Raw genomic sequence first — 26,751 nt, 5'->3', positions numbered from 1 at the left:
CTAATATTAACAGGGATGCGATTCCAAAGTGAAATACTATGGAAACGAAGTGTAAAATTACCATAGTCAGATCTGAATTTAGGTAATAGAAGGTTATTGCGTTCTGCAAACCTAGTAATATTTTTGTTCGTGAGGTTATCAAAAGGAAGACCGTCTAAGGTTATTTCACTATGAAAGAGACGAAATGTAATGAGTGACAACTCATGATAGAACAGCTGTTGAATGGGTAAAACGTTAAGACGTTGATAGATAGGTAAAGAATGGCACCGGAATGACCTAAAGGTCATTAATTTTATTGCCTGATTTTGCAGACGTTGAAGTGGTTTGAGATGAATGGCATATGTATTACCCCATGACGATAAACAGTATGATAAATGACTGTTAATATAAGCATGATACAACGATCTAATAACATGAGGTTTGAAGAATGCGCGTGTTTTAATGATAATGCGGATGCCAAATCAAACCTTCTTTATTAGCGAGTTGACATGGCTATTGAACTTAAGGTGTTTGTCGAGAGTAATACCCAGAAATTTAACAGTATCAGATGTCGGTATAACATAAGTATTTAGCGAGACAGTTATTGGAGAAGAAATCGATGTTTGGGGATAATGAAATAGTACAAAGGTTGTTTTTAAAGGATTAATTTGAAGTTTATTATCAGTGCACCAGGAATACACATTGTTAAGATCAGTGTTAAGTGTGCCTTGAAGTGCGGGAAGCTGTTTCTGTGATGAGTAGATGGTAGTGTCATCAGCATATCACAAACATTTACTATTGGTAAGTACATTTGGTAGATAATTTATAAATAATAAGAACAACAATGGGCCTAGTATAGAGCCTTGGGGAACGCCACAGTTAATTACTTTAGTAGAAGAGAATTGGCCATAAAGATACACTACTTGAGGCCTGTTAGACAAGTAGCTACGAATAAGATTTAAAGGTGGGCAAGTAATACCGAAAGATTCGAGCTTATACAGAAAAATAGAATGATCTAGAGTGTCAAAGGTTTTTGTTAGATCGATGAATATGGCTCCTGCAACAAACCCTTCGTCAATAAAGCGTTCAATGTTATCCGTGAAATTTATTAATGCCAATTCCATCGAATAATTCTGCCTAAAACCAAATTGGAATGGAGAAAGAAGATTAAATTTATTGAAATAGTGCATTAGACGAGTGTAAATAAGTTTTTCAATGGCCTTACTAAAAAACGGCAAAATGCAAATTGGGCGGTAGTTATTAATGTTTTCACGAGAACCCTTTTTGAATACAGGAATTACTTTACCATGTTTCATCAAATCAGGAAATATGCCTGTGCTAAAAATTTTGTTAACTATATATGCAAAAACAAATGATATGTCTGCCGCAACCAGTTTTATTCTAGAAGGCTGAATAGAATCTAGGCCAGGTCCAGTAACATTAGGAGAAGAAATTACCTTTAAAACTTCTTCGGAAGAAACCGGTTGAAGGAAAAATGACTGAGGGCAACGTGGGAGATGGCGTAAAACACTAGGCGATAGCGTGTTCTGGCAAGTGACAAAATGATCACTAAAAGCATTTGATATGTCAGCCTCGGTTGTGCATTTCTCGTTGTCGTAAATTATCTTTTTAATGCCCGTGTTAGACTCTGTAATATTAAGAAATTCTTTAATAAGCTCCCAACTACGCCTGGTATTCATACCGCTCTGAATTATCCGTCTTTCATAATAGTGCCGTTTTGCGCGTTTAAGGAAAGCAGAAAGGATATGGCTATAATTCTTAAATTTAGTTCGCAAAGCTGTGTTGAACGGCTGCAGTCTCACCTTTTTGTGAAGATTATTCTTTTTTGTTATAGAGCGCAGCAATGCATTTGCAATCCATGGATTTCTGGGAGACGAGAATCTTTGCTGAAAGGACACATGCATTGTGCAGTCATGGATATAGTTTGTTATTGTTGATAAAAATATCGAGTACGCCCTGTCGGGACAGTTCTCCTCAAAAACGCTCTCCCAACAAGTGCCTTGTACCTTCTGTATAAATAACGTTTCATTGAAAGAATTTTGGGAATATTGGTGACACTGCGTACGTTTTGCGACACCCAGAAGGAAGAACAGGGGATAGTGGTCAGAAATGGAATAATCTATTACTCCAGTGGCGTAATCAGAAGATGATGATGAAAATATATGATCTATCAATGTGCAAGAACCAGAAGTGTCACACCTGGTTGGAACATCGATAAAGGAACAGAAACCATAGCTAAATAAGCAGTTGGTATAATCAGAACATGGCTGACAGTTGGGATTAAGTATGTTGATGTTAATGTCACCACAAATGATGATGTTCTTGTTTTCATTGGTTAAGACGCTGAGTATTTCTTGTAGCTGCGAACAAAAGTCCGAATAACACGATGAAGGGGAACGATAAACGGACGCCAGGATTGTATTCCCGTTATTGAGGGACAGGACATTCCGGTCGAACTCCAGCCAGACAGACTCGCACAACAAATTGCGGAACGAAAGATCATGACGACGAGTGTACGAAATCGACGAATTCACAAAAATGGCAGATCCGCCACTTCGCTGAACCCCACCGTAACTATATTCACTGGTATATCCTGGCAGACCAGATAGATTGCCATCTACTGGTGTTAGCCATATTTCAGACAGGCATATTAACGAAAAATTTTCGTTAAGTAAAGTAAGGAGGTTCAAAAGGTCATCATGATGTTTGCGCAGACTTCGCCTATTGCCGTGAATGAACGAAAATTTGTGCGATTTGTCGTGTACCAATGTTTTCACCTGATCACATGAAAACATGCCTCTATTCATGGTGAGGATATACTTCGGAAAAACGGGTGTGCACGCGCACTGATTATTTGAAGATAGCCAGATCGCTTACGCCTGAGATGCGATAAATGCGGCTATTCTCAGTCTTTCTAGCTTTGATTGCGCAGTTTTCAGTCCAGAGGAATCGCCATCCTTAAGTCTTCTTCAATTCGAGAGCTTGCGCGAAAAACCGCTTGTTCTCTGGCGTGAGGTGATCATTCACAAAAACCGGGGAATCATTGTTTCGCGAAAATCCAATGGCTGATGTGGTGAGCTTAGCCTTTTTAGCTTTGCTAATGAATTCAGTTCGCTTCGACCTGGAACAGAATCGTGCGGTAATGTTCTTGTCTTTTTTTGCGGAGACACGATGAGCAATGTCAATGTCGGAGGGGACGATAGGACAGCCAATCTTTTCACCAATAGTTTGCATTACAGCCAGACAGTTTTCACCTTCCGTAACGGGAATTCCTTTTACTTCAACGTTGTTCAGTCGGGAATACTGCTCTAGAGACATGAGACGTTGAGACAGCTTTGGGTTTTCATCTTTTAACAGCCTATTTTGCTTCAAAATGGTCTCATTGTGTACTTTCACGGATTCATACAGTCCATGGAACATGCTAAGAGTTTCTTGCATTAATTTATTTCGGCATGCAGTGTTGCTATTTATTTCGCTAGCTCAGCACACGACGGCATCTTCAAACAAACACAACAGACACTTGTGGGAACAAGGCAGCGGCAAAGATGAATTAGGAAATGCACAAATTTGTAGGAGACAAACCTGTACGAAGTGTGGGGACGTAATTAGTTACGTGCTCGCTGCCGCAACCCTTGCTGCCAAGGTGCCAGGTGATGGGACGACAAGAACGGATAGCTGGGGCATGGAGTCGATGAGAAGGCGTTTTTGGATGTCCACAAGGAGTCCGTAGTTATGCAAGAAGTCTGCTCCAATGACTGCATGATTTTATGTTATTTTTATTTTTTTATTTTATTTTATTTAGTACATACTGCAGACCCTTTTCAGGGTCCAAGCAGGACAGGCATATATTCTTAAAACTCAAAAGATACAGAACACAATGAAAAGAAATATACATAAAAATAAGGAGACAAATATTGCAAACTATTAAGATGTCATAACATGGTTCCAATCGGATATTGTCCGCGGAAAAAAGGAATATTTAAAACAGTCAGTTTTCGCAAAATACGGTGTCAATGAGTGAATGTGATGATGTCGGGTATAACGTGTGGTTAGAGGGGATATGTACTGTGAAGGATCCAAAGCAAACTTATGGTTAAGTAAAGAATAAAGAAATTCAAGGCGATATTTTCCTCTTCGCGTTTCAAGTGTTTCAATATTGTTAGCCGCCATGAGGTCAGTGGGGGAGTCGGTGATTTTAAATTTGGAATAGATAAACCTAACAGCTTTTCTTTGAACCCTTTCTAATTTATCTATGTTAAGTTTAGTGAATGGGTCCCAAACAACCGAAGCATACTCGAGCTTTGGCTTGATCCAAGTGTTATACGTTAGAAGTTTTATGTGAGAGGGTGAATTTCTTAGTTTATGCCTCAGAAAACACAGCTTTTTAAATGCAGAGGAGCATATGTTATCTATATGTGAGTTCCAGGAAAGACGGCTTGTGATTGTTACACCTAGATATTTGTAGCTATTAACCTGCTTTAGTGTTGATGATCCGAGTGTATACACGTGGTTAATTGGGTTCTTTTTATGTGTTATTTGCATCGAAACTGTTTTTTCAGTGTTAAGAACCATGGAAAACTCGCTGCACCAATCAAGAACATTTCGAAGACACTGGTCAAGTTCGTTTTGATCGTTAGTACACGTAATTTGACGGAAAACGACACAATCATCAGCAAACAAGCGAATATGAGTTCCTGGAGTAACCACATTAACAATATCATTTATGTAAATCTGAAAAAGCAAAGGCCCCAAGACGCTTCCTTGGGGCACCCCAGAGGTGACTGGGAGACAACTGGAGCTGCACCCATCGACTGAAACAAATTGCACTCTATTCGTGAGGTAATCTTGAATCCACGATATTAAAATGTCTGGAAGATTAATGTTTTTTAGTTTTTGAATCAGTTTTTCGTGGTGAACTTTATCAAATGCTTTGCTGAAATCCATAAATATGGTGTCTATTTGACCATTCATATCCAGTGTTTTAGCAAAGGTGTGTACTATTGTAACTAATTGTGTTATTGTAGAATAGCCCTTTCTAAACCCATGCTGAAAGTCGCTTAATATGGAGTGTTCTTCAAGAAATTTGTTAATATGTTTAGCAATAATATGTTCGAGCATTTTACAGCATGCGGAAGTTAAAGAAATAGGACGGTAATTTTGTAGTAATGTGCAGTCACCTTTTTTAAAGATGGGAACAACTCGAGCAGTCTTCCATTCAACCGGAAGTTTTGATGACAGCAGAGATTTTTTAAACAACACAAAAAGAAACTTCGCAATTATTTCGGCATAGCGTCGCAAAAATACATTGGGTAAATTATCAGGACCAGAAGAAGTTTTAGGTTTCAGTTCTAAAAGCAAAGCAAATACACCAGGGAGGCTAACAAAGTCAACCTCCGATACAGGAAAATTTGATGCGCTTTGAACAGTTTGTACACCTTCTTCAGAGAATACGCTGTGAAAAAAATAATTAAAATGGCGTGCAATGTCAATCGGATCAGTCAAAGTATCTCCCTCCGCTGTTATTTTTGAGATATGTTTCTTGCTGTCACTCAGGAAGTTCCAAAATTTACTTGGGTCATTTTTAACAAAACTGGGTAATGTTGTGTTAAAGTAGAAGTCTTTTGACTCACGAACCGCACGTTCAAGATTATTTTTGAGCGTTTCAATCTGACTTAACTGGTGGTTTTTTTTCTTAGATCTTTTTAGTTTTCGCTTCAGTTGAATAATCTTCCGCGTCATCCAAGGTGTGCGTTTGTGAACTTTTTTGCGTTTATTCGGAACAAAGGCATTTAGACAATATTGACACATTTCGACGAATCGCTCCCACAGCTTGCAGACATCGTCATTATCATCGAAGCTCGATAAACAAGTTTCCATATGATCAATCACTGCGGCATCATCAGCCCTAGAATAATCCTTGAAACAACGTACGTGACTGGCTTTTTTGTTGTGGTAAGGGGACTTAACTAAATCTATCGATACGCTTACGAGGTGATGGTCTGAAATGCCTGTTTCGACCGATACAGTATGCATAGAATATTGACGGCTAGCAAAAACTAAGTCTAGTATAGAGGAAGATGAACCTTGTACACGAGTAGGTTGATTTACAATTTGAGCTAAATCATGAGTAAGCATGACATCAAACAGAACGTCTGCATTGCTCCCAGACTTAGCACCGCCTTGTAAGCGGTACCAGCACACATCTGGCAGGTTGAAGTCACCTATTAACAGTATTTTCTTATTTTGGAAATGAGACAGGTGATGTTGTAGCTTAATAAGATAGTCGGGTGCGGCATCTGGTGGCCTGTAGCAACCATACAGGATGAAAGAATGACCCCAGCAAGAAATTTTTATGCAAAGGCATTCAAGGTCAGGAACATCATATACAAGGTCGCATTCTACAGAGTCTTTTAAGAGAATGGCTACGCCACCACCCCTTGAGGTCCTGTCCTTGCGAACAACTTTATAATGAGGAGGAAATACCAGGTCATCTGCTAAGTCCTCATGTAACCAAGTTTCCGTCAGGACTGATATGTGTGGGTCGAACTCCAGCAGTTTAAGTTCAAGCGAGTCTTTCTTGTTTGCAACGCTGCGTGCGTTAATGTTAACTATTCTCAAGCTTTTTATACTAGATTGGCCCGTGTTACTATGGCAAGACAAGCTATCTGTCTTAGTGAAGAAAGAAGCTGAGGTAAATGAACCACTCACTTTATCGGTGAGCGGTTTCGCAACTGCGTACAACTTCGCGTCACGGGCCGACTTGCGCCGATCCCGTCGTTTTTTTGAACCCTCACTTTATCATTTTTTTCGCAGTCCCAAACGTAAGGAATATTATTGATATATAACTTATCAAACACCAAGGAAACCCTTTCTTTTTTATCTCGGTTCGGCTTCGCGCTATCCCATAGTTTCTTTCTTAGTTCACGAACGTTCTTTGAAAAGTCTTCGCCAATTGAATAATCTTTTCCCTTTAGTTTCTTTCCGTTCTTGAGTATCACAGTTTTATGCCTACTGTCTAAAAGCTTTAGGATTACAGGACGTGTTTTGTCAATTGCCGGTTTACCTAACCTATGTATCCGCTCAATAGGGATAGGGTCGAGTCCTAAAATATCATGAAAAATATCTTTGTTTACGGTTTCTTCAAGCGATTCATTTGTTTCCTCTTCAGTTTCTGGGATGCCATATATGATCAGATTTGACCTCCTACTATAATTTTCAAGATGCTCAAGCCTTGCTTCAAGCCTTTCAATCGTTGTACTCATACAACTAACCTGTTCTTGGCAGGACGTTACTCGGCTCTCAAGCCTGGACAGGGCATCTAATTTGTTCTCTATGTTCAGTAATCTGTTCTCTTTCATATCTTTTATGTCGACTGCAATATCATTAAGTTGTTGTAAAATTCGGGTCATGTCAGGGCCTGGGTTCGATTCAATGTCACCGGCTAACAATAATAATTTCCTCAGACACAATGTGAAAACCTGTAGCAAGCAACAAAGCCGAGGGCACGGCAGCACCAACAGGAATAGGTCATTAGAACGAAAACATTTTCCATACTTTTTGCTCACCTGCACAAGGAAGACAAACGGATTAGTGCTCCGCATTCTGTCGATGCTGCCATGCCCAGTGGTTGCAAAACGAGCATGAATCCCATTTATAGCTTGAGTGCACTGTGATGCCCCCTGCAGTCCAGGTTCCTGGCAATCAGAACGTGTTGCCGAAGAATGATGATACGGATGCCAAGATTCCAATGCTGGTGGGCGTATTTCTTGATCGATGTCTTGATGCGTTGAAAGATGGACATGCGCAGAGAGGTTCAGCACGCTGATGTTCGGACAGCCAACGTTGAAACACCCAAGAAGGCCACACAGCTGCACAAGGAAGACAAACGGATTAGTGCTCCGCATTCTGTCGATGCTGCCATGCCCAGTGGTTGCAAAACGAGCATGAATCCCATTTATAGCTTGAGTGCACTGTGATGCCCCCTGCAGTCCAGGTTCCTGGCAATCAGAACGTGTTGCCGAAGAATGATGATACGGATGCCAAGATTCCAATGCTGGTGGGCGTATTTCTTGATCGATGTCTTGATGCGTTGAAAGATGGACATGCGCAGAGAGGTTCAGCAAGCTGATGTTCGGACAGCCAACGTTGAAACACCCAAGAAGGCCACACAGCTGCACAAGGAAGACAAACGGATTAGTGCTCCGCATTCTGTCGATGCTGCCATGCCATGGACGTCGGCAACCAGGAAAATCCAAGCGGAACGCTCGTCGAAGGCTAAGGTTTAGCATGACGGAGCGTGAAGAGAAAATTGGAATCCTGGTGCCGTCGACGGCTTGCAAAAACGAGACAGGTGTCGCTTTTTGGTCTGAGTGCTTTCCGGGAAGAATGCTGACGTCAGCACCTGTGCCGATTAAGAATCGTTGTCCCGTAACTCTGTGCGTCACGTAAAAAAGGCGACTTGTGTGTTGGGCCGGACCACTCGTCAACGTTAGAGGTCGGCCGGCCTGTTGCCCTGCCAGGCGCAGGGACGCCGACAGTGACGAGCGTCGTTTCCAAAACGGCGGTGGTAGTAGCAAACGCCGGGCGTTGCAGTTGAGGTTTCATTTTGGGCGCCCGTGTGTCTTGATCTGCTGGAACTACGGCTGCGTGGGCGACGAGATGTGCGGTGATGTTCCGCTCCACAGATGATGCGTTCCAGGCGCTCACATAAGGAGTCGAGCGGAGATTGCCCTGTGGAAGAGCAGGGAAGAGTTTGCAGAGCGGTTGCATTGTCACCCGGAGACGGTGCAGTGGCTGCGATGGTTGGGCTGGCTACTTCCATGACTTTGTCGGCCAAAGCGGCAAGTCCGGTAAGGCCCATGGTAGGGGCTGTCGGCAGGACCATCTGCACGTTAGCCGGGAGTCGTTGCAAAAAAATTTGCGCAACAGCGCGTCGTCGATGGATTTCGCGTTGTTTCCGAGCAGCTGGCTCATTCGGCGAAGAAGTTGACTAGGTCGTCGGTCACCGAGTTCTTCAGCGGACAGAAGCTGCTGGATGCGAGAACGCTGTGAAGCTGCTGTGCGCTGTAGCAGTGCTGCCTTGAGCTCGTCATAGGCGGCGGCAGACAATGGGGAGTTCAACAAATCTGCTAGCTCGTCAATGGCGGCGGGTGAGAGCGCTGCGACGGCGTAATAGAACTTCGAGGCTTGAGAGCGGATACCAGCGACTTGAAATTGCGCTTCGGCCTGAAGAAACCACGCCGAAGGATGCTGGTCCCAGTACTGTGGGAGGCGGACAGCGATGGCGGAACAGGAGGCTTCACCGTGTTCCTCGGAAGGGTTCTGGCCTTGAGTTCTCGTAGCATCGGTCTGGTCCATGGTCGTCTCTACCACAGGAGCGTATGGCAGTATCACGTCCGGGTTCACCAAACTGTGGCGATGAGCGACCACGTAGACCGGTAAAGTCTCGGACTCTCGCAGGAGAGGAAGAACCGACACCCGATCGCTTAGCGTAGCATTCTTTTTATTAATCTCCTTCGGAACGCTAGCCCGGGCCGGAGCTTGCCAGCCCCTCGCGCCTCGTGTAGACGCGAGCGTCTACGTCATCCCTCGTGTGACGCCGATGCTGCTGCCGCTACAATAATATTGTATTTGCAAAAATGCCAATTTTTCATAAACCAGATATGCAAGAAAAAAGATCTTATTGCACAGCAAATAACGTACAGAAAAATTCTGCTTTCTTGTTAACGAAATTCCTTGGTGCAACACTTTCGCTTGACGGTATCGTAACTGCAGTTATTTAATGTCGTGAAGGATGACTGCTCGACATGTTCAGGGAGCAGAGACACTTTCCTGCATGTTAATTCCTTTAGATGCCAACAATAGCTGCTCACTGGACAGACTAGTTTCTGGTATTAGCAAGTATCACATCGCAAGTCGGGCCAACAGCGGGCACCATGCTCATACCACCACTTGCATGGATCTTCATTTGGTCCAAAAATTTCCTCATGCACATATCTTCCAACCTGTGTGTCTGGTAGGGAAAATAGCTGCTGGTTTAGAAGCTTACCGAAATATTTCCACAGTGCTCACATGGAAGGAGCCGCTTCAGAAGTTATCGTTGTGGATATATCTGGGTTTAATGGTGTTGAAATGTGTAGCTTGTGAAGCGTATATTTGGGCATTTATCCACAATAGGAAAAGACACAGCTTTCCACTTGGCAGCTGATGTGTAGTGTATGGATATTATCTAGAAAGTCTAAAACAGATTTGGTGTCGAATAGCTGTTCTCAGCTGAGAAAAATTGCCAGGTGTACTGGAATATCCGGTGGGTATGCTAAAAAAGAATGCTTTTTTCTGTCAGCTTCTGCTTCCCTACACTCCAACAGAACAGGGAGAACAGTCAGACTGGTTAAAACACGTTGGCAGGCTAGTTGCTTAGAAACCATGGTAGAGTGCAGAAGCGCGACTGAACAACGACTCAACATCGCAAACGATTTGTAACCTGGGGCGCGATCGGAGATATTTTGTTCGATACGCGTTCTGTTCAGTTGCTGCAACGTCACAAAGTTGCAGTATGCAAAATTTGTGACAGCGGGGCGGAGAGAGCAGCCAATCAGGAAGCGGTGACCTCCCCGGAAGTTTACCTCCGTCGTTTGTCGTCTGCTTGCAAACAGTATACTACAAAGCCAAATGTTTCTCGTCTTCCAATTGAATGAAATCTTTATCTGAAAAAATGTATTTTTTCTTCTCAAGCCCAAACACGTTTTCAAATAGTAGTACGTGTGACTACTGCAATTTATAACTATTAGGTTCTTTGCGTCGTCCCTAGGTGGTGTCGCGCACAGCGAGAAGGAAAAAGAAAAAAAAAAACGACGGGAAGAGTGGCGCACTTTTCAAGAGGCAGCGACAACATCCCAGTGGCTCGCTGCCCATACAAAAATGCTTCCTTACTTTCTTTAGAACTTTTATCAACATCCTATCAACTTTAGTAACATCCTATTGACTTTTACTTTTTAGTAACGTTTGTCAAAAGAAAGTTGGTTACTTCTTTTCTAACTTCAGTATGTAAAAAGAAAGTTACTAGAAAGTTAAGACACACTATTTTAACTTTTTAAAAACACGATTCAATAGGAAGGTAATAAAAATAATTATGTTCTTAAAGTACATAACCCAAGTTACAAAACATGCATGAATATTATTCAATAAGGTTATAATTATTCAGTGAACATAGCTGGTGCAAGACAGTGTTGTTTCATGGACAGGTGTAACTTTCCACAATTTGCAATCAACTTTCTAGTAACACTGGTTACTACAAAGTTGTTAAAAATGATTTAGTGAAAAATGAACATATAACAGCATCTGAACTATAAATGAATATGCAAAGACTGGCTGCATTTAAAAAAATGTTTTTTTTTTGCACAGTAACTGTTTTCCTAATTTTTAATCAACTTCTTAGTAACAGATGATAGTAGAATGTTCATAGAAAAAAAAATGCTTCTAATACCGGACGCTAAGAGAAAATATGGTCTCACCAATTCAAGATGTGGGCACGTATTCTCGAAAACACGACAGCTAGTGCCATGGGAAGCGTGTATATGAGCGGTGATCATGAATTTGTGCTCAGTAGGTGTCAAAGAAGCCCGTAGGCCATGCACCATCGCACTAGACGGCGCGCTGATCGGCTCGTGTTCGCCAACTAAAGCGGGAGACACACGGTCCGATTTGGTGTCCAATCCGGCGTCTGACGCGCCGAAACTGCAGCCCGAATCGAGGTGTTTTGCCGTGCCGAAGCGCCGGATCGGACGTCCGGCGTGCGACAAACCGGGCAGATTTTCATCGTTCGACGTGTCCGACAACTGCACCGTCGTCTGGCCGTAGCCATTGGCAGCGCGGCTGGCATGTGACGTTCTCTGACGTTCCCTCCACGGAGGCGGTGCTGGCTTTCCGGTTTCTCGCAGTTATTCTTTTTCCTTGCCTGCTGCAGTTTGTTTCTGACATGAAATAGTTACCAGTTCAGTAAAATTATCTCGAACGTGTGCCTGTTACGCAAACCAGCGCCTTGTACACTAGCGCTAAGCTACTGGTGAGATCGGGAGCCGCGACGCGAGGGCATTTCGCGAGCAGACATCACACACCGACCGTCTGAGCGAGGCCGCTCGCTTCGCTTGCACGTTTGCCCTTCGCAACGACTGCGTCGAGTAAACCAATTGTATTTAATTACGGCCGACCTAAGTGTACAGTGTTCATTGTTTTGGCAAAAATAAGCACTCTTCGACGAGCTCGGACTGGATCGCAAGCGCCGTCGGCTGCAGCGTCCGCCTAGCTATGCCTACCGGCCCTATCGCTGGCTTTAGCGGAGCCGTCAGTGGACAACCCGCCGTCGTGAAGTGTTCTGTCACTCACAGGGGCATAATTTTATCGACAGCCTTCGCGTAAAGCGAAGCAGTGTGGTGCAGAGTTGTTTATATTGCGTTTCTCGACGTGAATATCAACTCAAGCTGGGGAGTTGGATGTGGGCGGAGCTTACGCGCCGCTCATGCCGTAGCATGCAGCGCCGCACGTCGGATCGGACACCGAATCGTACCGCGTGCGTCTGTATAGCTCGCTCATGGTTCGGCTGAAGTCCCCGTATACACTTTATAAATAAGGAAGCCTACCTAGGCACTGTAAACCCAATTATTGGGGCCTAAATGCCTCTCCGCCTCCTACTACGGCTTCCTTTGAGTGACAGTCTGATCTCGAAGGCCATGCTTTTGCAACCTGCATGCACCTGAAGCAATTGCGAATCTTGAAGGCAACATCCGCTTAGTTTTTATTATATATACATTTCCTTAAACTTCGTATCACAAAGTACAAAGTACACACTTCTGGACCAAATAAATTTATTAAAAGACTCTATCAAATGTTATTAGGAAAAAACACGCAATTTTTTCATTTAAGATACATTTTTCTAAAAAACCGCAGAGTGGCGCTACTGTAGTATTTGTTTGGTCGACACACCACGTTGGTTGTCGTTAGTGCTCCCTGCAGTAAGGTGGTATTTGAGGTAAATTTTAGAAGTGCCTAGACAAAACGTGCTGCTTGTTGTGTGCAGTGACCATCCCAAACCCTCCGGACTCGTGTAACGCCATTAGTTCGCCGTGTGTTTCGAGCGATCCACCAGTGTCGTCAGTGAGTGCCCTAGTACAGCTCCCGTGCGAACTGCCTTTGTTCTGCCGAGCTGCCTGCCGGCGCTCTCGTCAAAAGTCTGGTACTGGGGCTTCGAATTGTAGTGTTTGGAAGACTGTTGAAGGTTGTGCTTTTGTGGAGCTGGAGTTCATCGGCAGTTCTACAGTGCTTGCGCCAGAGAAACGTCGGTGCTTCTGTACCTGTTAGACGAAGGAGCGTTTGCCAAGTCTTGAAAGGTAAGAAAGTTTGGCGCTTGCGCGCATTCTTGAAGCTTATGATTTGCGTAATGAGCGTTGTGTAACTAGCAAGAGCAAAGCGCTTTCCTATCGTATGTTAGCCATGTTGCTGTGCACATTTAGCAAGCAATTTCGCGAAAGCTTCCTCTGATGTTACAGCGTACTTGCATTCTGCTACCCGCCTTGATTGCTATGCCTGAATGGGCACACAATTATGAAAACACATTGAAAGTTTGTGTTCGTTCGGCAGTGCGTAATAATTTGAAGACTGCGATTTTGTAGCAATACTTACCCCTCGATTCTATATCACTCTTCTCGCCCACCGCTAACGGCCGGCAGCTGCAGTACGTAGCACGGGCCGGGGCGTCGGTCAGCCTACTAACGAATAGCGCAAAGGAATACCATCGCTACAAAATCGCGGTCTTTAAATTATTACGCAAATTTTGTGCACAATGAGATGTTATAAACACACCTTGCATGTACATGAAAAAAAGGTTTACAACAGAGATGACATATATGCATGGGCACATATATGTGTCAATAAAATACTCGAGCCTCTTTCTGCCTACAGAAAAAGAAGTTATGTCTTCTCGAGGGCATGGCTGCTTGTAATAATGAACCTCTAAGGGAAGGTTTTCTCTAATCCCTATTTTTGATATCTAAATGCTTATGTGGCATGTACAAACTGCTTGCATCCATTTCTCATTGGGATGAGCTGTCTGAAATTTATTTTCAGTAAGAATTGCAATAATTAACTACTTTCACCTGTCTTCTAATGACTAAAGTTCTATGCTTCTACCTTGACAAACCTTTTGTGAAATTAGTTTGATGAGGCCCAATATACAGCGCTTTCTAAATTGAAGGTATCAGTACCTATTAAAGACTACGCGAACTATGAAAATGCTGCTTGCGTATATTGTTTATTCACTCTGTCAGACAAAATCTTTACACCCAAGTGCAGTCAGTAAATTTAAAAGTGCATGCCTGCAAGGGGAAGTCAGAATTGTATTTGAAGACAATTGCATCTTGTTTGATAGTTCTCGAGCACTTGTGCGCCACTAATCGAGCACAGCTTGGCCCTATACTCGATGAGGCTTGAAGCTTTCAATGTCTGCTAATCACTAAAACAGCACCAGATCTCACTCTGTGTCAAGGGGTGGCACACATTTGCTTAGTTCTAGGCAGATGCATGTCTTTTTTTCGCATTGAAGTTCCCAATACTTTCTAGTCTTACGTAAAAGTACACAGCTCAGTACAATGCATGTATGGTATACGTAAGGCTGCTTTGTTCTTTAAACCGAATCAACAAGAAGCAGTGACTTCCGTTTTTGCAAACCTTACCCTACTTCCTAACCATTCCTTGATCAAATGCGTATAAAATGAATCTTTGGTTGTTGTATTCTTTCACAGGTAGACATCGGTGACAGTGTATACGTTGAAAAGGGCCTGCTGAAGAGGCTGTGCCTGGATGCTAACAACTCAGGCTTTCACTTCGCGGAGGGCCTCCTTAAAGCTCCTTTTTCAATAGAACACGTTGAAGGGAGGTCCTTCTTTGGGCGGCTGTCAAATGCCTTCCACAGAAGGATCCGTTGGATTCCAAGAAGGTCAACACCATAGTAGGTATGTATGTCACAAAGAAGCATCTTAATATTCTTTGTGCAGTTTTCAACAAAACTCCTTTCATGGCAATTTCAATGCTATCTTAGGGTATACTCCTTTCTTTCCTGCTAAAATAGCTATTAACCTGATTATAATAGCATATTATAATGCAAGCTTTGCCACCATAACTAGAAAATTGTCATTACTGTTGGCATGTGTATTTTTGTGATAGAGGCCCTGGTCATGTGAATGCACTGATAATATAATATCCTGTCTTGTGGAAAGCTAACATGTTTAGTAACAAGCTCACTTTGACAATGTCTGCCTGCACAACAAAGGCATTTTGTAATCTTGCTGTAGAACGTCCGTAATGCCTGTTGAACTGCTTACATGTTGCTTGTATCATTTCGTGTTTCTTAAGTGCAACATAAAAATCAACTCTTCTATGTACCTGTGCCCAAGCAAAGCTGCAGCATAGTTATGACTGACACCTTGCCTTTCCTAAGATAATTCACACATAAAACTTCCATGTACTAGTCACAATACGAATATCGAAGTTCATTAAACTGAAGTTGATTTACAGCTTTTGTTTGTAGATGACAATTGGTACGATAGAGTTTATGTGTCGTGCATCTGTTGGTGTTATGCACATCCATCACGCTCCCAGCTTTAATGCACGAATTCAGTCATTTCATGCATTTTTAGGACTTTGCACAAAACAGGTGGAGATGTTTATAGCTCACAGGATTGAAAGCTTGTCTCTTGTGCACTTCTCATGGCACTTCTTGTCTCATGTCACTGTAGCAAAACTAATATATTGCCTTTTTTCTTCTCATTTCTAGACTACACAACGCAACATTTCAGCCTACTTCCAGGGCAACTGGAGAACTCGTCCTCCTTACTAGCCCGGGGATATTAAATGGATGTGTTCAAGCACAAATGGAAACCCGTCTTCTTCTGTTGCATGCCACACCTAGCCACTTGGCAATCACTATTCGCCAAAGACAGATAGTTGACAGGATGTTACTAGCAAGTCGTTAGGATATATAAAGGTGGTTAATAAATAGTCATTGCACAGTTTTTAGGAAGCAAATAAAAATTTTATTCAGAGATAATCAAAGCTTACTTTTGCAATATATAATTGCAAAAGTAATTACCTCTGGATAAAATTTTTATGTACTTTCTAAAAACTGTGAAGCGACTATTTATTAACCACCTTTATACATCCTAACGACTATCTAGTAATATCCTGTCAACTATCTGTGGCGAATAGTCGACAGGATGTTACTAGCAAGTAGTTAGGATGTATAAAGGTGGTCAATAAATAGTCGCTTCACAGTTGACACTTTCTAACGACATAAGATAATAAGCAGTCGGTAAGAATTCTATCGACATTTTATATCTATACTTTCAATTCAATATCGGTGGCCAATAGTCGGCAGGAGGTTACTAGGAAGTTGTTACGGTGTCTAAAGACGTTTTATAGAATGTCGATAGGTTCTAGTAACATTTGTCTAAAGACTGTTTATAAAATGTTACTAAAATTTTTTGTAAGGGTGGCACCGATGATGTTGTCGATTTCTCTGTACAACCAACGAATTATTTGTTTCGAGAAACAAAAACGACGTCGGAATTCACTTTCTGCCATTTCTTCAAACGCGTTTTGCACCGCCACCCGCTCTCCTCCTTCCTCTAGAAACGCCAGCGCAACAACCTAAGTTTCCAACGGAAGCGCCATTTTCTAGAATTAAACTATGGATCGGATTCAAACGTGCCATTCCGCAGTCGAAAAGGCCGCCTGTTGGATCCAATCCAATCCACCAGACGCGCCATGCGAAGCCGTATGATCGCTCCAAACTTCTCAACTCCCGTTGCGTTCGAACAAAATGCTCGGTGGGCGGATGATTGACAGGAGCGTGTCGTCATTTTGACGTCACCAAAAACGGGGTGGCGCCCCGCGGCTGGCGACGTCGGCGCGGAGTAGGCCAATCGCGCGCGCCAGTAACCGAACGAACGCGCCGAACAACCATCTCCGATCGCACCCCTGGGGTGCGATCGGAGATGGTTGTTCGGCGCGTTCGTTCGGTTACCGGCGCGCGCGATTGGCCTACTCCGCGCCGACGTCGCCAGCCGCGGGGCGCGGCCGCGTTTTTGGTGACGTCAAAATGACGACGCGCTCCTGTCAATCATCCTCCCACCGAGCATTTCGTCTGCTAGGCACCGAACCCGACGGGAGCTGGGAAGTTTGGAGCCATCATACGGCTTCGCATGGCGCGTCTGGTGGATTGGATTGGATCCAACAGGCGGCCTTTTTAGCTGCGGAATGGCACGTTTGAATCCAATCCATACTTTAATTCGAAAAAATGGCGCTTCCGTTGGGAACTTAGGTTGTTGCGCTGGTGCTTCTAGAGGAAGGAGGAGAGCAGGTGGCGATGCGAAACGAGCTTGAAGAAATGGCAGAAAGTGAATTCCGGCGTCGTTTTTGTTTCTCGAAACAAATAATTCGTTGGTTGTACAGAGAAATCGACAACATCATCGGTGCCAGCGAGCCACTGGAATGTTGTCGCTGCCTCTTGAAAAGTGCGCCAGTCTTCCCGTCGTTTTTTTCTTTTTCCTTCTCGCTGTGCGCGACACCACCTAGGGACGACGCAAAGAACCTAATAGTTATAAATTGCAGTAGTCACACGCACTACTATTTGAAAACGCGTTTGGGCTTGAGAAGAAAAAATACATTTTTTATATAAGGATTTAATTCATTTGTAAGACGAGAAACTTTTGGCTTTGTAGTATACTGTTTGCAAGCAGGCGACAAACGACGGAAGTAAATTTTCGGGGAGGACACCGCTTCTTGAATGGCTGCTCTCTCTGCCCCGCTGTCACAAATTTTGCATACTGCAACTTTGTGACGTTGCAGCAACTGAACAGAACGCATATCGAGCAAAATATCTCCGATCGCGCCCCTGCACTCTTCATGTTGTCTATGCCATTCCACTGTCATGCGGGAGAACGCATGTTGGTCAAACCAGCAGATGCATCAATTAGAGATTAAAGGAGCACCGATATCACTTCTCCAGGACAATCTTGGGTCATTTGGGTATTCACAGCCGAGATTGTCCCTGCAAGCCTATGTTTGAATGTACTTCCGTTCTGTATAGGGCTCATTGAATGATGACGAGGGAGATTGCGGAGACCTACGAGATTGCAAAAAATAGGAAATGTGCGGAAGCAAGGCTTCGGTAAGGCTACCTGAAAAGGAGATATGATTCCTCGATTTATCTTTGTGACCATCGCAGTACATGTTTTCACCATGCCTTGCACAGTGAAATGCACCACTGAATGTTCTTTTTTGCTGTCACGTTTGTTTTCGTTCGTACGGTATATATTGTTACGTAGGAAGACGCAGACGACAAGCTATGTACAAATATATTTACAAGGAAAATACGCTGCGCTTGGCCAAGAGGCAACAGCCCGCGCTAGCTTCTAAATCGTCGTCGTCGTCTTCACACTGCTGGCCTGTCGTGATCGCATATATTGTGCCGTAGCACTACCCCCGGCTGCAAAAGCGCCGTCCCGGAGCGACTAAAGATCGGACTCGGAAACAGTGTTGTAGGCCTTGAGCCTACTGACGTGTACGACATCACTAGATGCCACAAGAGAGGACGAGTTTGAGCCCACAGGAGCAATGTCGTAAGTCACAGGCGTCACCTGGCGCAGCACGCGGTAGGGCCCTGTGTATCGCGAAAGAAGCTTCTCTGAAAGTCCGACGTGACGAGAGGGCGACCACAGGAGCTCGAGCGCACCAGTTGAAAACTGTACGTCACGATGGCGGGCGTTGTACTGACACTGCTGAGTGGTCTGTGAGGCCGTAAGTCGAGCACGGGCAAGCTGGCGTGCATGGTAGGCGAGGGAGATGGCGTCGTGCGCATACTCGCTTGTTGAGACCGCAGCAGGAGGAAGTGCCGTGTCTCGGGGCAAGGTAGGTTCGCGACCGTACAGTAGATAAAAGGCAGAAAATCCGGCGGTGCCGTGCCGGGAAGAATTGTACGCAAATGTTACGTAAGGAAGCGCAATGTCCCAGTCGTGGTGGTCCTTGGAAACGTACTTGGCCAGCATATCGGTAAGAGCACGGTTTAACCGCTCTGTCGGGCCATTGGTTTGAGGATGGTATGAAGTAGTCAGTTTGTGTTGAATGGAACAGGAACGCACAATGTCAGCGATAACTTTCGAGAGGAAGTTTCGACCACGGTCAGTAAGCAGCTGTCGCGGGGCGCCATGAAGCAAGATAATGTCACGCAGGAGAAAGTCCGCGACGTCAGTGGCGCAGCTGGTAGGGAGAGCCCGAGTGATAGCGTATCGGGTGGCGTAATCAGTCGCGACGGCTACCCATTTGTTCCCAGAGGATGACGTGGGGAAGGGACCAAGCAGGTCTAATCCAACACGAAAGAACGGTTCCACAGGGATGGTGATCGGCTGGAGATGACCGGCAGGTAGCACCTGAGGTGTCTTCCGACGCTGGCAAGGATCACAGTCAGCAACATAGCGTCGAACGGAGCGAGCGAGACCACGCCAATAGAAGCGGCGGCGGACGCGGTCGTACGTGCGGGTTACCCCAAGATGTCCTGCAGTGGGTGCGTCATGCATCTCAAAGAGCACAGTCTGTCGTAGATGTTTTGGCACGACAAGAAGAAGATCAGGGCCATGAGGGAGGAAGCTCCGTCGGTACAGAATGCCGCCCTGGAGGACATATCGGCGAACGGATGCGTCGGTAGGTGTAGAGCGCAGACGCTCGATGAGTACTCGCAGCGATAGGTCTCGGTACTGCTCATCGGCGATGTTAGCGAAGGCAGACACAGAGAAAATGCCGTCGGTGGTACTACTGTCGGCGTCGGCAGGCTCGTCTACCGGGTAGCGAGACAGGCAGTCAGCGTCCTTGTGTAGGCGGCCAGATTTGTAGGTGACAGAGAACGAATATTCTTGGAGGCGTAAGGCCCAGCGACCAAGTCTTCCTGAAGGGTCTTTCAATGAGCATAACCAGCAAAGCGCGTGATGGTCTGTGACAACGGAAAAGGATCGGCCATATAAGTATGGGCGGAATGTCGCAACCGCCCAAACTAGGGCCAGACACTCACGCTCAGTGATGGAATAGTTGCGCTCCGCGGGTGAGAGGAGCCTGCTGGCGTAAGCGATAACACGGTCGTGGCCACGCTGGCGTTGTGCCAGTACGGCTCCAATTCCGTGACCGCTGGCATCAGTACGGACTTCGGTAGGCGCAGAAGGATCGAAATGGGCCAGAATGGGAGGCGTTGTGAGAATGTCGATTAGATGAGAGAATGCAGAGGCCTCGTTATCGCCCCACTGGAAAGGAGCGTCTTTTTTCAAAAGGTCGGTTAGTGGTCGTGCTATGGCGGCGAAATTCCTCACGAAACGGCGGAAGTACGAACAAAGACCGATGAAGCTGCGCACATCCTTGACACACTTCGGAACAGGGATGTGCGTAACAGCATGGATCTTGCCTGGGTCCGGTTGCACTCCGTTCGCGTCAACGAGATGTCCAAGGACGGTAATCTGGCGACGGCCGAATTGGCACTTCGATGCGTTGAGTTGCAGACCGGCTCGCCGAAAAACGTCCAGGACTGCTGAGAGGCGCTCGAGGTGCGTAGCGAACGTTGGGGAGAATACGATAACGTCGTCCAAGTAGCACAAGCACGTGGACCATTTGAAACCGTGAAGAAGGGAGTCCATCATGCGTTCAAAAGTGGCAGGAGCGTTACATAGGCCGAACGGCATCACCTTGAATTGATAAAGACCGTCGGGTGTTACAAAGGCAGTCTTCTCGCGGTCGAGATCGTCCACGGCAATCTGCCAATAGCCGGAGCGAAGGTCAATAGAGGAGAAATAGCGAGCACCGTGGAGGCAGTCAAGGGCGTCATCAATCCGAGGTAGGGGATACACGTCCTTTTTGGTAACCCTGTTAAGGTGCCGATAATCCACGCAAAAGCGCCATGAGCCATCCTTCCTTTTTACCAGCACAACCGGTGACGCCCAAGGACTAAATGACGGTTCAATAATGTTCTTGGCAAGCATTTTGCGAACTTCTGCGTGAATAACTTGACGCTCAGCTGGTGACACTCGATACGGGCGGCGATGAATAGGAGGGGCATCGCCGGTATTAATGCGATGTTTAACAGCTGTAGTTTGGGCTAAAGGACGATCGTTAAAGTCAAAAATATTGTGGTAGGAAAACAGAACGCGGTAGAGTTCACGAGCGTGCTCGGAGGGCAAGTCGGGGGCAATCATTTTCCGTAAGTCAGCGATGGTACAATTTGTCGACTGCGATGGGAGAGGAGTATCGGATGAAGTGTCGTCTACTGCAATGGATGCTACTGAGTGATCCTCGAATGAACAAAGCTGGGCCAAAGACATCCCACGTGGCAGCACTTGTGCCGTCAAGCCAAAGTTGACCACTGGCAGGCAGACGCAATTCGCCGTAATAGATAAAACTGTATGGGGTACTGTGATCCCGTGTGTAAGGAGGACGTCTGGCATAGGAGCCGCGATGTAGTGACCGTCGGGGACTGGTGGGGATGACACTAGGTCAACGTAGGTCAGTGCCGAAGGTGGCAAGCGAACGAAGGCGGCGGAACTGAGGCGACTGGGGTGTGGTTCAGCAGGATCCAGAACAGGCAGGTCAAGGCGGAGAGTACTGGCGGAACAATCGATGAGAGCAGAATGTGCGGAGAGGAAGTCTAAGCCGAGGATGATGTCGTGGGGACAGGGGGCGATGACTGTGAATAGCACGATTGTTGAGCGATCGGCGAAGGAGACGCGGGCGGTACACATACCAATGACGGGGGCTGTTCCGCCATCGGCGACACGGACAACAGGCGTCGTGGCGGGCGTGATAATTTTCCTGAGCCGGTTACGAAGGTCAGCGCTCATTACGGACAAATGCGCCCCAGTGTCTATGAGAGCAGACACAGAAACACCGTCGACTTGCACGTCAAGAAGGTTCAGATGAGTGGGCAAAGTCAGTAGAGGATTTGGCGGCGTAGGGGGCAATGCAGCGTCACCTCGAGGCGCTGCATCGTCTAGTTTTCCGGCTGGGAGCGGCGTCCGAAGGGAGTCGGCGAGTAGGAGCGACGGGGCTGGGGAGAGCGAGATTGTCGTCGTTGGGGCGAAAGCGAACGAGAATAGGGGCGGTTCGTTGCAGGAGAATCAGTGGCGGCATTATCGGAGCGTGCGGCATAGGGACGAGAAGGGCCACCTGAGGGGCGAGAGTAGGCAGTATAAGTAGACCGGATCGGGGAACTCCAGCGACTACGACAGTGCCGAGAAATGTGCCCGATGCGATGGCAGTGGAAACAAATAGGCTTGTCGTCAGCAGTGCGCCATTCAGATGGGTTGCGGAAACGTGGTGGGTAAGAAGATGCGGGACGGGGCGAAATTGAAGAAGCCGGGCGGGTATCAGGGCGATGGGCCGAGCAGATGGTGTGAAGACCCATGTTTTCAAACTCCTGGCGGACAACTGCCTGGATCAGTGAGACCGTGACTGCAGATGTGGTGGTGGGACTGGAGTCGAAGGCAGCCGGATAGGCGGCCTCGATCTCACGACGGACGATCCTGGTAACATCGGCAGTGTTGGTGGGACGAGGAGCGTCGGCACAGGAAGATGTCGCTGGAGTGTTGGGCAGACGGGCAAACTGCTGGTCAATACGTCGGCTTTTGGCGAGTTCCAGGCGGCGGCACTCTTTTATAAGAGCATCCACCGTGGCTACGTTGTTGCAAACGAGCAAGTTGAAGGCGTCATCGGCAATGCCTTTGAGGATGTGGGAAACCTTGTCTGACTCAGTCATGTAGGTGTCAACTTTGCGGCACAGAGCCAAGACGTCCTGAATGTACGTGACGTAGGGCTCCGTTGACGTCTGCACACGACCGGAAAGCGCCTTCTGCGCGGCAAGTTGGTGACCGTAGGGGTTGCCGAACAAATCTCGAAGCTTTTGCTTAAGCGAATCCCAACTGGTCAGCTCATCTTCGTGCGTCCGATACCAAACTCGAGGTGTGCCACCGAGGTAAAAGACGACGTTGGCGAGCATGATAGTTGGGTCCCACCGGTTATTGCGGCTGACGTGTTCGTAAAGGCTGATCCAGTCGTCGACGTCTTCCCCATCTTTTGCCGAGAATACGCCAGGATCACGGGGAGCGGAGAGGGTGATGTAGGTCGTCGAAGGGGCAGCAGGTGTTGGAGCCGGTGGAGTCGGGTTGGCGTCGCCGGGAGCTTCGCAGTCGACGTACCGTCCACTGCAAAGCTCCGTGACGAGGTACAGGGAACGTCCACCTCCACCAAATATGTTACGTAGGAAGACGCAGACGACAAGCTATGTACAAATATATTTACAAGGAAAATACGCTGCGCTTGGCCAAGAGGCAACAGCCCGCGCTAGCTTCTAAATTGTCGTCGTCGTCTTCACACTGCTGGCCTGTCGTGATCGCACATATTGTGCCGTAGCAATATTGATCGATGCGTGCGAAAATAAAATCTGTTGTGGAAAGCGAAGTACTGTGTCTGTGTATCGGTTACTTCCTGCGTCCTTGTTCAGTCGCGCTTTTACACTCTACCACAGTCAACCTGTTGCCACATCTGCCACGCATAGGAGGTTCACCAGTCAGCAAGTAATTGTGCGAGCCGTATGTGGGCTCTATTCTGAGACAACCAAAGAGGACATCACAGAGGCATTGCTGATTGCGTGCCCCACTATAGTCTTCCTTCCACACTTCCAATACAGAAGTCGACTGCGCCGATGTTGGGGAGGTGGAAGGGAGACTGGAGAGAGTTACGCAAGGCTGACCATGCGTAGGGCAATGCGAAGAGTGCGCCAGGCGGGGTGCGCGACACAGAAATGGGGGGCAACGGTTGGAGTTTTTCATTTTGCCCCGTTGATTCGGGTTCCCTTTCAGCGCAAACACCCGTTAACTATATTGAACTGTTGCAGCCAATAATGCAGGAAGCGATCTTTGTATTCCCCCATAGAGTACACACACACAAGTTCTCATTGTCAAGCATGTTCATGCTCACACGCGCCAACTGCATCGTTAAGATCGTTATCGTAAGTGAGTTCGACTGGACTAGTTGCTGGACTATTTGAATTTGTCAAGGTAAAATACATAAAAATATTGCAAAGTAAGACTCACACACAACCTACCAACATAAAAGCGTCGGATTGTAAGTTGAATATACGAGAAAACATAATTCTGTTACGCGAAAACTCAAACAAAGCCCTTTTCCAGAGTTTGTACCATTCATAGACCGGCCACAGCATCCGCCATTTGCCCACGCCGGCGCAAAGGAGTGCGATGGTTACCGAGCGGTGAGCCCGGTTACTTGCAAATCTCCAGATGGCGCCCGCCTCCACGGTATCGCGACTAGCGCAAGAGGCCGCGTTTCTATCAGAAAAACTGTGTACATAACGATCGCCGCCAGCGTTTCTGGTAAATATTACCTTTATATACGCTGCAGTTGCCGGCAAGCGAGAGAGCCAGTCGGGGATCTTTGAATGCCATTGCTTTCCGCTCTTAAAGGCGAAGCTTAAGCCTCTTTCACATGGTGCGATTTTCGTCGCACCGGATGGGCGGTTTCCGTCGTTTGCGACGAAAATCGGAGTCGCAGTGCCGACCCCCTGATTTTTGGTTTCGACCAACCAGTTGGTAGCACAGTGTTAAGAATGGCCCGCAAAGGTGCCAAGCCAGGTGCGAGAGCGGCGTTGACATTTCCTGGAAAGCCACTGCCATCCTCTAGCCAAACGGCGTCACTAAGTCTACTGTGTACCGAGTACAATGGCGCATCCTCGACTTTCCGTCGCGGGATATCCGAGATGAGTTCAAAAAACCAGGCTTTGTGACTGAACACTTTACCGCCAAGCCGGCCTGCCGTAAGCAAGGGAGTTCCCGAGGGAATGTATTTGGAGGCCCCGTCCCACGCACCGTTCCTGACCTAAGCCCCGAGTTCTGCGAAGACTGTATGACCTCGGTTGAGGACCGTGAACCTGCGTGGAAGTGTGTGTGTTTAAGCCCACCCGCAAAAAGGTGGCTCGTCTACGATGACTGGTCGAAAGTTTCCCTCACCTAGGGATCGAGGGAGGACCGAGTGTTTATAAACCGCTGTTGTGCGGCTGCTGAGTGTACTTTCCCTCGCAGTCATGCTAGACTGATGAACTGCAACGTCCTTATGTAGATACTGTAAATAAACCAATATACATTGTTCTCGATGAGAAGCAGTCCATCCCTTCAACAACGTCCACAGCGTGGATAAGTTGGACGACGGCATGGGCTAGCTGCCATCTATTTCATGCCGGACTCCAATCTTGACAACTGGTTATGAGCGGAGGGATTCACCTCCCAATCCTTACAACTGGGTGGCAGCGGTTAGACATACGTTGCGGCGTGGTGCTGTGTCTCCCGTGAGTGCTTGCTTCTTGCTTTGACTCTCTAGGCTTCATTTTGTGCTTGTTCTATTTAGAACAGTAGGGAAGCTAGATTTTTTATTGTTAGCTAGGTTGTATTTTCTTAGGTAGGTTTAGCGAGCAGGTCCAAGGCAGTAAAGCAGCAATCATGGAGTTCAGGACACTGCTCAGACCCCAATTGTTGATTGTTGGTGAGGAACTGGACCTAGATGTAGGCAAGGAAATGCCAAAATTGGAATTATTGGAGCTAATTTCCGAATAGGCCAGTGAAGAAGAAATTCAAATGGGGTTGAAACTTCTGAAAAAAGAGAGAAACGGTACAGAGAGAGAGAGAAGAACGGGAGAAAGAAGAACGGGACACAGAGAGAGAGGAACGCGATAAAGATCGCCAGTTAAGAAAAATGCAACTGGAACTTGAAAGCGAACGTTTGAAATTTGTCAAGGAAGTGAAGGGGCTCTGGGACGATCAGGTGAGGCAGAATCATTCCGCATGGACCAGCTATTAAAGCCATTTGAGGTCGGGACCGACATAGGCTTGTTCCAAAGCAATTTTGAAAGGACTTGCGAGAAGATGAACTTCGGTCCGAGCACATGGACACAGCGGCTGCTGTCTATGTTGCCGTGTGAGGCGGCGGAAGAAATCGCCAGACTCAGTGCACAGGACGCATATGATTATGCGAAAGCATAATCATATGCATCCTGGAACCTACTAAGGATCCAAGTATATTAAAGGAATACAAGTCGTATAGAAACAAGCTAAATAAAGAACTAAAATTGCATAGGAAGTCCTATTTTCACGTAGAATTCGAGGGTTGTTCGAACAAACCCGATACCTTATGGAAAAAGTTAAATGACGTCTTAAATCGTCGAAAATCAACTCCGCGAATACAAAGTCTAATACCTGGTGGAAACGACGTATCGGGAAATGCTCTTGCGAATGTTTTTATGATTACCTTGTAAACTTTTCTGGTAGTGCGTCGTCTGATATTAGTGAATTTATGCCAAACATAAATTCATCTTCACTCTTTCTACACCCCTTTACTGAGCACGAGGTGACATCAGTTTTCCTTTCACTAAAAGTCGCTCAAGTTGCGATGCAGAAGGCATGCAGCTTCGCCCTATAAAATATGCGCTTGACATCATTTCCACGTATACATTGTCCATCCGTCATATGTGACGCTAGATCACTTCACCGGAGAAGTAACATGGATCGAACAGGTTGTAGAAGAACACAGCGTGTGTCTGCCCATGGCCCAAGGCAAAATCAGGTGGCCATTAGGGGAGCTAGTGACCGACGCTGCAGTTTCCAA

General features: G+C 46.2%; 1 protein-coding gene and 1 long non-coding RNA gene across 3 annotated transcripts in view; one reads left to right on the top strand and one right to left on the bottom strand.

Moving 5' to 3' along the window:
• LOC135908423 (uncharacterized) overlaps positions 1-26,751 on the bottom strand; it is a 171,584-nt gene that overhangs the window by 34,555 nt on the left and 110,278 nt on the right. The window lies entirely within an intron of this gene.
• Positions 12,890-16,498, top strand: LOC135908436 (uncharacterized). Its single transcript, XR_010566327.2, has 3 exons — positions 12,890-13,385; positions 14,796-15,005; positions 15,827-16,498. It is a non-coding gene; the product is annotated as an uncharacterized lncRNA (long non-coding RNA).

Source organism: Dermacentor albipictus, unplaced genomic scaffold (genome assembly GCF_038994185.2).
Source record: "Dermacentor albipictus isolate Rhodes 1998 colony unplaced genomic scaffold, USDA_Dalb.pri_finalv2 scaffold_25, whole genome shotgun sequence".
Taxonomy (NCBI): Eukaryota; Metazoa; Arthropoda; class Arachnida; order Ixodida; family Ixodidae; genus Dermacentor; species Dermacentor albipictus.
This window is presented reverse-complemented; position numbering and strand designations above follow the sequence as displayed.